Below are 16095 nucleotides of genomic sequence, written 5' to 3'. Positions count from 1 at the left end.
AAAAAACATCTTATTTAAATACCCATGAAATATCTAGTACAAGTTGGCAGTACCTCGTACACATATTTTCAGCTTCTCATAACCAAACCAGCCTGAGCGCATTTTTCATACATTAATGGGTATTTAAGACTTTTAACGTAAACAGTACCTTTAATTAAAAAAATAAAAAGACAAAGAACTGTGCAATTAACTGCATCAGCCTACAGCTCTGAAGGGAGATACGTGTCTCCCGCAACCATAGTCTTGTCGAAATAATTGAAAATTTTAGTACTTAATTATTACTTCTTCCATCAACTTTTTAAATTTCATTTAAGACATTTTTAAATGCATTAATTTATTTTTAATTCAATAAAATATTTATAAATTTTTCATTTTATTTTACCAAAGACATAATCCCAGATAACATCTCCAAAAGAATGATGACATCGTAATTAGGTTGTCACCTTAATAATCATATGCTTCATTAGAATATGTATTTAAAGAAAATGTTAATAATTATATGCTTATGTTAAAGAAAATGCAAAACATTAAGAGTATCACAAAGTAAAACCTGTTCCTAAAAGGTCATAACTATAATATAGGCATATATACTTCTATACTATTTTATTTTCAAATAATCAACACTCATGCTAGCAAGACTATCACTAACTCTTTTACAAAATATGAAAAATTCTAGAATTTAAATGTTTAATCATAGTAATGTGACATTCCATTTACTTCTGTACCAACAAGCAACAACAAAAACATTAATAAAGAAAACAATCACTGACATGAAATATTTTTTCAACAAGGAAGATCGACATCACCACTAACTCAATAACAAGCATAGCACATAATTTAAATTTCTAAGACATTATCAATATCAACAATGGAAGAAAAAAATATCATGTATTTTTCTTTACTAGCTCTGAAAATGCTAACACAAAAAATAAAATTATAATATCTATGTGGAGTTTCATTCATATTACATTTTACATAACTCTTGTCTTCATTGTTTTTTTCAAATAAGATTATGTTAATTATTATTATGAATTTTTACGTTTTAGCTGCACTAACATTTTAAACTTTATCAATTATTTATTATCTCATAACAATTTATCAAAATATATATATATATATATATATATATATATATATATATATATATATAAAACTTAAATTATTTAACAACTTTTAAAACATGAATATTTATTTAAAAAAATTAACAAACTCCTCGGAGTACCAAACTTATTAGAATTCCTCAATTCCCATATACTATATAAGATGAATGAAAATAGCTAAACTTGTGTCTTGAAGTTGAGTACTACCATTATCAGAAATAATCTCTAAAGTAAAAATAACATAACTAAAGTATTGAACATTTAAACACATTTTGGAACCAATTCCAAATATGCATCACAACCTTGTAGCTAAAAAATGATGATATGAAGATTTCAAACTCTTCAAAACATTAGCAACACATTGAAGATAACTCAATACTCAAACACATTGAACAAAACTCTATACTCGTTTTTATGAAGATTTAACATTTTTTTTCTGTTACAATGAGTAGATATATATTAAAATAATTAAGTTTAAATAAGAATAAAATTATAAATAAAAATAGTAACTACTAAAATTTAAAAAATAAATATTTAAATAATTTTGTTTTTTCTTAAAACTGATATTTTCAAAAATGAAAAATTATTATTGTTATTGTTTATTCTCGAGTAAGTATTATTCACCAAAATTTTAGGTCGAGTAATATAAGAAATAGAGTAAGAGAAGTACCTTGAATTATTTTTGGAATTGTCATCGTAACTCAACAAGTTTTTTGAATATATAGATTTGGATATCCGTGTCTCATCGAAAGTTTGCAATTTTGTCAATAAAAAATATATGAAAGTTAGCAAAATTTATTTATTTTTTTGTTATTATATGTACGTGTTTCTCTTTGAAGATATTTTTTCTTAGTGCGTGATTCTCAAATGATTATTGTATTGTGAATTCAAAATTTTTATTTTTATTTTATGTATTGTACCTATCTATTAAATTTAAATATTTGTACAATATATTAAATATATGGCCACCCTTCAATCCAGAAAAAAATAGTACAATAAATGTTAAGAGCCAAGAATCCTGGAAAAAAGAATATTTATTGTCAGCACTCTTACCTGCCCAACTTGTGAAAAGAAGTAAAATAAAGTTATTGGTATATAAAACATGATATAAATTTTTTAAAATAAAAGGTAATTTTTATCACTAAAAATGCATTTCTGTTTAAAAACCTTTCATCAAATGCATATAAACAAGCAATTTCATAGCTAGAAAAAAACTTATAACCTCTTAAATTTACAAAATTTAAGAGGTAATATTTGAAGAGGCAACAATTTTATTATATTGAAATGTACAAATATATTTCATCAATTAAAATTGATATAAAATATACTTTTCAAATTGATTATAATAATATTGTTGGAAGTTTTAAATCAACAATTTAAATTTTACTACATATTTTATAATAAAATATTGTTTTTTAATATAATATGAATATATGTATGGTAAAAAAATTACATTAAATACAAAAAAATACATATAAAAAAAATTATCCATATCCCCATTCATATATCCAATCCAATGGATATATAATTTTGCCTCATCTCCATTTTCATTGGATAACAAATATATCTCTATCCCTAATATAAGATATTTATTTGTTGACAAACAAAGCTTTTTATATCTACAAAATTATAATATTTTGTATTGTTGACAAATAAACACTACAAAAAAAAAAACATAATTTAACAACCGATATTAATGATAGAAAAAAATTGGTCGCAAATTACGATTAAAATAACGATGGTCGCAAATTGTGATTAAAATAGCGACCCAACAAAAGTAATTACAGATTAATGACTAAAATAGCGACTAAATCGATGTATAATAACATTTATTCATATAATAAAACAAAGTAGCGATTAAATATTATTAGTAATTAAACATAATGTTTTAACTATCAAATTAATGACCGAAATAATATTAAAATAGACACAAAAAATTTATAATATATTTAATTATAACCATATATCATACACCTTTTCACTGCCCATTTTAAAAATTAGACACCTTCTCTTTACCCCTTTTCACTTTCTCTGGTACTTTATCTCCACAATACACTTTTAAACAACTTTGAACTTGATCAATGATTTTTGGAAAAAAATCACTATTTAATCTCCCAACTAATATCTTATTATAATTTTATAAACACATGAAAGATTTGTACTCTCTTGGTTTCTTATTATTTTTAGTTTTAGGCACAAGTAATATAAATTATGATTACTATCCCCTCCCTTAACCACCCTTTCATTTGTGTGTTCAACCCTTTTAACTTGTCTTTAATGATATGCCATCTTGTACCTTATATTCTCAAATTGTCTAAAGCTCCATTCACTAAATAGGGCAACAATCCAATCCAATGTACTCCTTAGTTTTCAAGAAGATAAGGTTTGATTTGACACATCCCTATTCAGAGGCAATAAGAATAAGGAACTTCCACTCCAAAGACTCACTCATTAATTCAATAGTCACCAACTATCCTACTTTTTTGCCTCATCAATATGTTATTTAAACAAATAACCATGTTACAATTTCTTATGTTGTCAAATGTTGCTAACAAAGTGCACTCAACATAATTGTTTTTTTAGTGCATTTGGAGAAGTTCTTTCCTTGATGTAAATTTCCCAAGCTATTAAGCTTTTGAGGCTAAGACTTAGCACACTTTAAGACAATGAATATTACATTTTAAATGCTAAATTTTATTAAAAATAGATGAGACGTGAAGATGAATTATTCGAAAGGAAAAGTGAAAAAATATAAGAATTGAAAATTTCATGTATTATCTACCATTTAATTGAAAATTTAAAAATGCTTTCAAGAATTGAAATAACAGCAACTAATTAAGTTGACGAATTAAATTAAAAAATAACATATAACATCCTGGATTTTGAATAAATAACATAAAATCAACTTTCATTTATACTATAAAGAAAAATATCACCTACGCATATAAAACTTCAACTATGAGATCATCTCATGTGCATGAATACTCATTTCAATGAATTCTTGTAAGAACAAAACAAAATTGAGTAAGTTTTTTCACGAACGTTACGTACGTAGATAAAAATATTAGAAATACACAAACAAATATGTAGAAAATAATTATTGTACACAAAGTAGTAAATATATAAATTTATATATATATATATATATATATATATATATATATATATATATATATATATATATATATATATATATATATATATATATATGTCATAAACAAAAAGCTGCAGAAGGACATGGGTATAGCTAGGTACCTGTCACTTTTATTCTGACCCCTTCTTAGGGTACAAAATATTTATACTGATTACGGTATCAATGACCTACCATCGTACATTCTTACACAAGAACTTTTAAATATTTAATATTTAAAAAAAATAAATAAATAATTTACTGGTGATTGAATGTAGTAAATTAAAAAGAACTATGTTAACAATGTTTTTAACAAAGTTTTTGACAAACTTTACTATTTAAGTAAAAAAATATTATTTTATTATAATTAAAAATAAAAAGTTAATTTATTGTAATGAGACTTTGTTAAATTTGTCAAAAGATAATTTTTCAATTAAAAATGGGTTAAAAGAATAGGTTAAAATATTATTATCTAATTTTGTTGGAAATTCAAGTATAAAGAAAGTTGAGCACCATATAAGGATCAAAGTCCATCAATTTGTTATTTTAAGATTTTAGGTTAAAAATGATGTAAATCTCTTGTATGAATTAAATTCATACTCATTAATATTTATTTTCTCCCCATGATCCTCTCTCGTAACATTTATGAAAGTTTTTAAATTTATAAAAGTATTTAGCTTAATTTTGTAATAGTACACAACTTTATTTTGACTTTATAGAAAAAAGTCTACTTTATGGAAAAACAGTCTCCTTTATCATTATTTAATTATTATATGTTTTTAAATCTATCGAGTAGTCACGGTCGACGTAATTGTTTTCAAAGATGAAATTTAACTTCGCAAACTTTAATTATTTTAATTAGTAAATTGGAAAATGTCTTTGCCAACTTCTTTATTTTTGTATGATAGAAAATATTAAAATGGATAATGGTGTAGTTAACCCACTTAATATTGTTCTTTAATCTTTTAAGGTTTTCAATTCACTACATGGCTTTTATTTTAATCCACCTTTACATTATAAATTAGAAAATTAATATTTCCAATACTTTCAAAATACCCTTCCTTGTATATTTGGATGGAATCTATTTATTAATACATGATCGTATATAGGATTTTCGAAGTTTTGTATTGTTCCATAAATTTCAACTAATAATAGAAAGTATACTACAAAGAATATGTGTCTAAGTTTTTTTCAATTTAAATTTTACATCTTTAAGAGCAAGATATTGGCTTTCCTTGTTCTCGAAATTAACCATTCTAAATAAATTTCCATTTGAAAGTGTTTTTCCCAACCACGTGTATATATATATATATATATATATATATATATATATATATATATATATATATATATATATATATATATATATATATATATATATATAGGTTAACTTTTGTACTGCTGCTTCTTACCAAGAAGCATTGTTTCCGGTTTGATAATCAGTGTGTGAATAAAAATGGGAAGGATGGCATGCTGTGAGAAGGTAGGGTTCAAGAAAGGACCATGGACACCAGAAGAAGACAATAAGCTCCTTGCATATGTTGAAAAACATGGCCATGGAAACTGGCGTTCAGTACCTGCCAAAGCAGGTAATGATTCAACTTCTCTGTACCTTTTTCTTTTTTCTTGGATCCATGAGTTCAAATGTTCTTGATCCACCGAGGAATAAATAATTCCAAATTTTGCGTGTTACACTCATGTATGATTTATGTCTAGGTCTGGAAAGATGTGGAAAGAGTTGCAGATTGAGGTGGATTAACTACCTCAAACCTGATATAAAAAGAGGAAACTTCAGCACGGAGGAAGATCACACCATTATTCAACTCCACGCTCTTCTGGGAAACAAGTGACCTTTAGTTTCTTCTGGTTTTGAGATTTTTCTGTTGTTTGAAAAGTTTCTCAGAAGCTAATGATGTTTTCATTTGCAATCACAGATGGTCAATCATAGCACATCACCTGCCCCAAAGAACAGACAATGAAATCAAGAATTATTGGAACACCAATGTCAAGAAAAGACTCATCAGAATGGGGTTAGATCCCCTCACTCACAAACCAATAAAAAGGAACACCTTTGAAGACTATGGTGGTGGTGGTCATCACGTGCAGTCCAAGGACACCATCAACATGGATCACGTGGCTCAATGGGAGAACGCTCGACTTGAAGCTGAAGCCAGAGGATCTATGTTGCAAGTTGAATCACACTCCTCACATCACCCTCAACTAATGTTGAGCAAAATCCCAGTACAACTTTCTCCTTCCTCTTCAGATTCACTATCTACCAAACACAACACAGTATGTAACATGTATGACCTTATATTTGCCGAAAATCATGACCTTCCATCAGAAGTATCCACGTTGAGCATCCCCAATATGAAACAATTCACCGACACGGGAACATCACTGTCTTCTGAGGGTGATTTTAATGTGACTGAAACCAGTTTTCAAATAATAGAAGACCGTGTGTCAAACTTGGAAGATGATGATGACATCACGATGGCTGTGGAAGCATTTACAACCGAAAGATGTGAGAGCATTCAAGAGTTGCTAAGGGGTTCCACACTGACATGGTAGGTCTAATCAGCGATTCCTTGGAAAGAGATATGTAGAAGTATAAGTGCAATTCGCATAATTTGTCTGTTTGTTTCCAGTAGAAGTGTCTGTGTGATTTTGACATTTGTTTTGCTTTGGTCCCAATTTGATGTGTGTTGTTTATTTACGAGGTTAATGTTTTTGCTTCAACACTCTTGGACTTCAAGGTGCTGAAGGCTGTTTATGTTATTGACACAACTTATTTAGTATTCTCACGTTTTTGCGGTAGTGTTAGAACATTCTTTTTGTTTAAGATCTGGTTTCATTTACCTTTAACGAATTATTTGGAAAAATAACTTATAGCTTCTGTTATGTGTTTACATATATAGTGATTAGATATTCGATATTTGTTTATGAAAAATTCATGTGACCAAATTTATGAGTTCAGAACCGAGCTGATATAAAAAAAAAAAATTAAAAGAATCAAAGTTTACAATTCAATACTGCCAAACCAGTACAAGCAAACCAAAATTTATTATATAAATATTATATTGTTAATTATTATTTCACTCGTATATCAAAAATGTGTATGCGAAATTAAATTTTAATATATGTCCGTCCATTTGATAATATTAGACCGTTGATCGAGGGTCGTTTATACTGGTCTTATAATATGCTTGATACCATGACAATTGAATTAGATAAAATTAAAAGCTAATAGTAAATTATTTAGAAGTTATCGTTGTCGGATATGTTGAAATAATTCAGAACCCTTTTTGTGAAGAATAAAAAGAGGAGTACATTTATATTCCCAGTAATGGAATACTAATTCCTATAAAACAAAGATAAAAGATAAAATTTTCATAACTTACTACTTCTATCCATAACGACGAGGGCACACTCAACTAGAGATGACAAATAAACTCGTTTTCATGGTTATTGTTTAAACTCGTTCCTGTTTTGAAGAGAAATCCCGTTTTGCTGAGTATGGGTATGGTTATGGAAAATTTTCGACTTTTTCAATTGGATAAGGGATGAGTACGGAGATCTACATATCCTTGCCATATCTTTGTTCTCGTTTAAATTATTAAAATATTCATAATTAATTAAGTAATCGTATATATATATATATATTATATTTTTTATTTCTTCTAATTATTTGGTTTGTCATGAAACTCATTCGCATCTTCAATATATTTTTTAATTTATCATAATCTTTATATAATTATTTTAAAATGATGTATGTCAATTAAAATTTTTCTATGTCTCACATTTGAATATTTTTATTATTTTTTAATATTTGTATTTATTATATATTTTTCTTTCATTTGAGAATGTTTAATACTCTCAATTTAAGTGTTTAATAGCATAAATCTTTCATTTACTAGATAATATATACAAAAATTCTTTACTTATTATTATTAAATTTTTGTTTCATTTGAAGAGTTATTTTGTTTCACTAAAACATTTTTTGTTATTTCTCAACCATTGAGTATATATGTTGATATTTGAAAAGTTTTCTTAGATCTCTAAGGTATTTTTCATCTTATCACATCTTTAATTATACATTTATTTTCTTTTGTGTGATTCCTTTCAAAAGTCTCTCAAATTGTTTATAAGATACACATTTGTTAATATTTTCATATTTTATTTGTTGTTAATTTTCATCATGTAATACTATTTCAATATATTTTATCCAGTTATTTTTTATTTTCTAAGTCATTATCAATCATATTGTAATTTTTTCACTATAATTGTATAAATAACTTTTATTTACTTATAAAAATTTAATGTAATTTCCATAAATATTTTTTTTATCAACATCCAACATATTTTGGAGTTCAAAAGATACAATGTCTATGTTAAAATTTTATTATTATGTTTATTATTTGTTCTTTGCGTCATTTTGATCAAGTGATATATTATAGCTTTTATTAGTGTATAAAAAAGAAATTCATTAGAATTTAAAAACTTGAAGTAAAGAAACATTTAAAATATATTTTAATTTGAATATTTTTTTTAAAATATTTTTAAATTTTATCAATTAGTTTTCATTAATGTTTGAAAATTTAATAAATGTTTTGGTTCTCATGAAATTTTATTTGGTATTTTAATCTAAAATGTAAACAATTATAATTTATTTCAAAGTATTTGATATCGAAAAAACAATCATCCTCCTAATATTGAATATTTGATAATATTATATTTAATTTACCGTAATTTTGTATTATTTTATGAAAAATAATTAAAATTAATATTGAAGTAGTAAGAAAATGAGTACGGGTATGGGTACGGGATTATACACCTGATGGGGATGAGAATGGGACAAAAGTTTGATACCCGTTGGATTTGGGTATGGGGATGAGGATGCATTTTTTCTTCGGGGATGGGTATGCGATAGCAAAACCCGTCCCCGCCCCACCATGTTGCCATCCCTACACCTAACTGAAAAAAAGAAAAAAAAATCACAATCTCTTGAATAATACCTAATTTAGTTTATGTTTAATTTAATGTATGCCTACAAATTTGTCACAACATATCTAAAGAGAGGATAAAGGAGAGCAAAAGAGAGATAAAGAGTATGCCAGAGACAAAAGGAAAAGAAAGAAACAAGTGAATAAAATGATTCAAAAAAACGTGTCTTTACAGAACGGAACGAAGGGAAAGAGAATATATACAAGTATAAACACGATAACAGAAACGAAACTGTTGAGATGCGCTGAGCGAAGGAAACACTTGAGCCTAACAGATTGGTTATCACCCGGTCTCAAGCTGGAAATATATGTTCCTCGTTTCCAGCTTGGAATAAAGATGATTATAAGCTTGGGGAAATAAGGGTTTTGTGAAGAAATCGACAATCTGAAGGTTAGTGTAAGACCAAAAAAAAAAATTATATTTCTAAGGTGATAATTCGATGTGAGGAATATTAATTGAATTAACACGTAAGAACATAAATAGAAATGAATAATAGTATAGTTGGTTAGAGTCTTGTTATGGGTTGGTGGTTAATAATTTGATTTCTAATGTGTGTTTTTGTGTAATTATATTTTTTAAATATTTTTTTTATAATTATTGGAAGTGCTTATGTGTGCTTTAGACGTGACTTATATGTGTAATGACTTATATTTTATTTGGCATGTTTAGAATTTATTGGTTTCTTGAATACATCGAATATGTGAATGTTATTGTATGTTTTTGTGCATAGGATTGAGTAAAAATGGGATAGTTGATATGGTTTGGAGTGTTGGTTTGAATCTTAAAGGTGATGAGTTTGAACTTGGGCTAGAGCAAAAAGGCAAAAACTAAAGGAACATAGGGGGTTTTGTGTTTAGTTAAGAAAATTAGGGTTTGGAATATAGAGGAAAAGAGAAAGGCAACGTGAGGTTAGGAGAATTTTGGTTTGAACGTGAAGAGAAAAGGCAATGGTCTTGTTGAAGTATTCTAGATAAGGGTTACTAAGCCTAGTCTTCCTTAATTTATTTGGTGGAAATGTATTGAGTTGGTTGTTTCTCCATGGAATTGTAAGGAAAACTATTCTATTCTATTTTTTGTTTTGTTTTGTGATGGGGTATGGGGGTAACGTGGTGCTTTCTATCTTTTACAAATGGAGAATCGCTATGGGTTAGTCGTTTCTTTAAAGAAAATATTTTTTTCTCAAAGTTGTACGAATGAATTCATGGTGTGTGTTAGGACTAAAAAAATGGTTGTTATCATCTTGCAAGCTTGTGATATTGTGCTAGAGACAATGGTTATGATTGGATTCTTATATATATATATATATATATATATATATATATATATATATATATATATATATATATATATATATATATATTTTTTTTTTTAATTGTGATTTTTTTTTTTTACGGTGGAGAAGGAGACCATTAGGATGTAAGTGGGTTGGAATCCTTATAGTGTGTTTTTCATGTTGATATTTGTGGTTTTAAGAGATGAAAAGAAATTACATAAAGCATGTTGGTCTTAAAGCTAATGGTAGTAATTTGATGGTTATGAATTTTGGCACATGGGTATTGGAAATATTTTTCTTAACTTCTGTTAAAGAAAAATTAGAGGAATGATGCATAGGAGAAATTGTTTTTTAATGGTTTATGGTATTGAGTTTGAGCTGGAAATTGTTTGGGGTTAATTTTTAATCAATTCGGATGAAAGGTTTATGAAGTGAATATGGTTTTGGTGTGTGCAATTTACCTTGGATATTTTTGGGTGTAGAAAAGGTTCAGTGGTAATAAGAATTCACGAGGTTGTGTCATGATTGATTGAGATAATTTGTGCTTAAGGTGTATTTTAATTCCTTTAGTTAAGTAAAGATGTTAGTACATGATTGGTAAATTTTGTGCATGTTTTGGATGCTTGGTATGTGTGAAATAAGAGCCTTGTTCATGAAAAAAAAAACTTTGTTTTTCATATTTTTTAGCCACAAGGGTTGTCGGGTGTTGGCTTCCTTTCGCTAGGTTCTGAGTCTCAAGTTTTTGGGCTGCAGGGCACTTATCGAGCGGTGGGTCTCAGGTTTTTTTGGCGCTGGGCACCATGTTCTGGGCGTCAGGCGCCACTATTTTTTCTAGTATGCATAGGTTTCTTAAAACTAATTTTTCTAGTTCGTTAACTGTTTGCTTGAGATAGAATTTCAATAGTTGGTCCATAACATAGTGTTCTTTAGTTTTAATGGTGCGATCTTAGTTTGGATATATGTAGTTGGAGATATATGTTATGCATGATTGTTAATTTTTCATGGTTGTATTGTGTTAGTATTTTGTTGTGATAAATTGTGATAGACTATGTTTGCAGTATATTGGATGTTGGGCATGATGAATAATGTATATTAAATATAATGATGAGGATTGTATGATGTCAATGTGTTGTGATACATGTGATGATGAATCCTTGATGTGTTTGTGTGTTTATTGATCATGAATGTGGATAATCATGTGATTGTTGATTGATGTGTGATCCAGATGAGATAGTGTATACTTGGATATAAATGTATTGAAAGATATCTCTGGTGTAAATTGTACTGGATGTGCACTTCATTGGGGCTCTTGATAAGAGTAATGGAAAGTTGTGCACTTCGTCAAGGCTCGATAATAGTAATGGAAGATTGCATATCTCGTCGAGCTCTTGATATGAGTAATGAGAAGTTGTATACTTTGTCGGGACTCGTTGTGAGAGTAATGGGAAGGAACATCTTTGGTAAATTGCGTATGAGAATTGGTTGAGTGGTTAATTATGAGATAATGTCATTCTGTTTAATATTACTTGGTGGTAATATGTTGATGCGTACATGTTATGGCTTTGAGAACATGTGATAGTTGATAACTCAGATGAGTTATGATATATTGTGGTAATGCTAGGTGAGTTGTATGTTGATGTAAATTATTATGTGATATGTTACATGGTTAACTCACCCTTGCATGTTTGTGGTTGTGGTTTCCACTTGTGATGACCATATAACTTGTGTTATACGGGAGTAGATGTTGATGCAGATACAATTGGAGAAACCTAACTGTGAGGAGCTCGTGGGGATGCTTTTAGGAGCTTTTCTTTTTCATTTGAAAATATTTAGAATAAAATGTAATAGTTAGTTGTTTTGAGTTTTGGACTTGAAAGACCTTGTCTTAAGTTTCGTTTTGATGATTTAAACCAATTAGTGGTTGAGCGATGTTTATTTCTGGAAAATAAAACTTATTTCAGTCAAACTTGTGGTAGGTGTTATTTTGAGATAAAATAATTGTGGAAATTCCTATTTAATAGGATGGTATTAGTGATTGTATTTTGAAGTTTGAAAGAAAATTTTTACATGTGGCATCTCGAAAGGGGTATTACATCATAACCTTTGTACACAAAACAAATCAGAAACATCAACATGTAAAGGTAGATTACCAGCAACATTTAAAATGTGTTGCCTATAAACTAGCCACATTAGAAAAGTGTTCTCTAAAGGATAGATAAGTGGTATGACCTTTATAAATAATAAGCAACATTTAAAATGTGTGGCTTATTCTAAGACTATAAGGCAACAATTTTGTAAATTGTGTGGCCTATAGTACAAAAATTGTTGCCTATAACCTAAGTGCACAACCATATCCTCCATGCCTATAAAATTGTTGCCAAAGTGTTGCCTAAAGTTTAGGCCACACTTTTTTAACTTCATACAACACTTTTTACTTGTTGTTTAAAGTAAAAAAAATGGTGTAGTGATATAACCACTAAGTAATATCAACAAACAATATGTCATTCTCTCATAACTAACCACCACCTTGCTTGAGCACCAACGCCTCTTGGAAAAGACCTTTCCCCCTACTTTCATAGACTTACAAGCTAAACTCCTCTACCCAACTCCCCAAAGCCCTCTAGGTAGGAGCATTATTGTTAAGTTCATGTCAAAGCCTTACGGTGGAAACAAACCTTTTATACTCGGCTCACCAAAGTTCTCTGGGTAGGAGCACTATTTTTAAGCTCATGCCAAAGCTTTACGGTGGAAACAAACCTCTTACACCTAGGTCACCAAGCCCTTTGGGTAAAAGAACAACTTGGCTTTGCAGTTACAAGAGAATACATACACCACCACACATACATACACACATGTATATCATACCTCATCATCATAGAATTGACCATACATTGTCCACATATCATATGTGCTCATCATACAATAATATCACAAGATCATACCATACATATCTCACCATCACAAAACCTCTAAACAAAAAATAACAACAACATTTTATTTGGTAAACAACACAACATCTCATTTTGTAAACAACAACAACATTTTTATTGAAAAACAACAACAACAATTTAATTTAAAAATAACAACATTTTAATTGAAAAATAGCAACAACAATTTAATTTAAAAAGAACAACATTTTAATTGAAAAACAACAACAACAATAATTTAATTTAAAAACAACAACATTTTAATTGAAAAACAACAATATCAATTTAATTTAAAAACAACAATAGGATTTTAATTCAGAAACAACAACATCATTCTATTTTACAAACAACAACAACATTGTAATTGAAAAATAGCAATAACATTTTATTTTAAAAATAGGAACAATATTCAACCTACATCTGAAACCCCACACGTGCTCACTTAAACTCGTGTATTCCAAACCAACTTCATGAAATTCACATTCCATAACATCAATCACACAATCAAAACTAAATTTTGCTAGCAATGTCACAGAATGAAAGTTACAAGCAACGTCATAGAATGAAAGCTACAAACAATGTCATAGAATGAAAACTAGTTAAAATTTTGTTCTGGTAGCCTTGAAATTTTCTTACTATTTTGCTTATAACATTTTCCAAAAATCTCCATATGATTTGATCTTTTTTCCTTAGATTCTAGACTCAATTATCTTTAATTCGGTTAGTAGAACATAATATGTGGACTTCTATAGAAGTTGTAGTTTAATTTAAAAAATTTCAAACAGATTTGCAAATCAATGCCAACGTCACACACAAACATCTGTTACGATTTTACTCTTAATGTTTTCTACATATGTTCAATTGAGTTGATTATTTTTGGGTTGAAAACTAGACTTCAATATCTTTAATTTGACTACTAATACATTATTTTTGGAGCCCTAGGTTGTTTGCAACTTATATTCAAAAAACAAAATGATTCTAGCGTCCACAACAACTTACTACTCTTGTGTATTCTCACTATTTTATTTATTACTTTTTGCACAAATATCCAAATGATTTGATTCTTTTTGGGTTGTAAACTAGACTTCAAGAGCTTTAATTTGAATACACATACGTATTTTTTAAAGGTCTGAGTAAGGAGCGGTTTATGTTTCAAGATGACACAAAAATTTACAAAACTAGAGACAAAAAAAATTAGTTCAATTAAAGCTTGAGGTAACAATGCATTCACAAAAACATTTATATACATCAGGCTTCCACAAAATAACAACAACTGTTAGGCCTCCAAACTCATACATGATCAACCAAACCTTTAACCCAATCATAGAAACATCAATTGTCAAAATCGAGATGCAACATCATATGATACTACAATGACAACGATAGAAAAACGAAAATTGTTTTCCAATTTGTAAAAGACACATATCATACCTCCAACACCACCACAGAAGAAGAATTTTTACACAACCAAAGAGATATCAATACAAACTTGTAACAACCATTCAAAAACTCAATAACAGCCAAAGTTAGCTCCTCTTTACGCGAGTCCTTGATCAAAAGCCCTTTTTTCCCAAAAAGTTATCATTTTTTGTTTTCTCTCCTTTTATTGTTTTATTCTTAACATTAGGACTTTCCTCTTGACATGGTTGTGGTGAATGTGATCAATTTTTGAATATTTATTTGATCTATCAAATATCTTGTAAATTATTTAGTACATTATTTCCGTATTATTTTCATATTATTTAATGAAACTATTCTCACCTTAAACATAACAACATCTTATATTAAAGACAAAAAATTCGAAAACTAAAAACAAAAACACGAATGACAAAAGATGATGGTGGGATATTTATCTTTTAACTTCCATATTTTATAAATAATCAAAAATAAATTATAAATAATTCAAATATGTTTTGAGATAATTGTTTATTATATTTATTTTATTGGAGAATGGTTGTTTACATTAAATGTTTTGAGATATTTGTTAAACTTATTTGCTTGATGGGTTATGCCAATGTCAGAAACTTCATGAAACGAGCGTTACAGCGTGGAGGAATTAGGTTTGGCATGGAGACAGGAATTATTATAATTAAAATGTATTGAGAAAATCCCATTTATCTTTTTTGTGTGGACATACATTTTTCTGGTTTTGACAAGGTTGCCTACATATAGATTATACGCGCAAATTAAAAAAAAAAAAACATATAGTCTATATCATTGATTTGTTCATAAGTTATTGTACAAACATTTGTTAAATATATAATATATTTACTATAAATAAAACACAATTTCATAATAATTTTTGCATGATAGTGATAATAATATAATACTGTGAATGTATGTCCTTAGGACCACAATCATACAATTACAGCCTAAACAATAAAGAGCTAAAATGAAAATTGTGTTTCCAAAGTAACAGTTGCGTCTCTGCCATACACGACCTCATTGATCGAAAATGGACCACCATCTTTGAAAGTGCTATAAGCCGAATGGATAAAGTGACCAAAATTTCACTATAATAAATAAAAGTGCACATTAATTAGTATAATTTACATAAAATTTTAAAATTGTGAATACTATTAACATTGACTTTGAAACTTGACTTTAAATAGTATTAATTATACTTTTTAAATTGAATTTTAATTAAAGCATAATAAAAAA

The 16095-nt window shown here is 28.1% G+C and overlaps 1 pseudogene across 1 annotated transcript; it reads left to right on the top strand.

Annotated features, from left to right (window-relative positions):
• Positions 1 to 5673: 5673 nt before the first annotated feature.
• LOC114174561 (transcription factor MYB106-like) lies at positions 5674 to 7027 on the top strand (annotated as a pseudogene). The gene is made up of 3 exons (XR_014993019.1): positions 5674 to 5819; positions 5947 to 6076; positions 6165 to 7027. The product of XR_014993019.1 is annotated as a transcription factor MYB106-like (transcript).
• The last annotated feature ends 9068 nt before the right edge of the window (positions 7028 to 16095 follow it).

Source organism: Vigna unguiculata, chromosome 2, assembly GCF_037176805.1.
Source record: "Vigna unguiculata cultivar grain cowpea cultivar isolate G323 ecotype 2 chromosome 2, ASM3717680v1, whole genome shotgun sequence".
Classification (NCBI taxonomy): Eukaryota; Viridiplantae; Streptophyta; class Magnoliopsida; order Fabales; family Fabaceae; genus Vigna; species Vigna unguiculata.
Note: the sequence above shows the minus strand (reverse complement) of the source record. Positions and strands in the feature narration are given on the sequence as shown.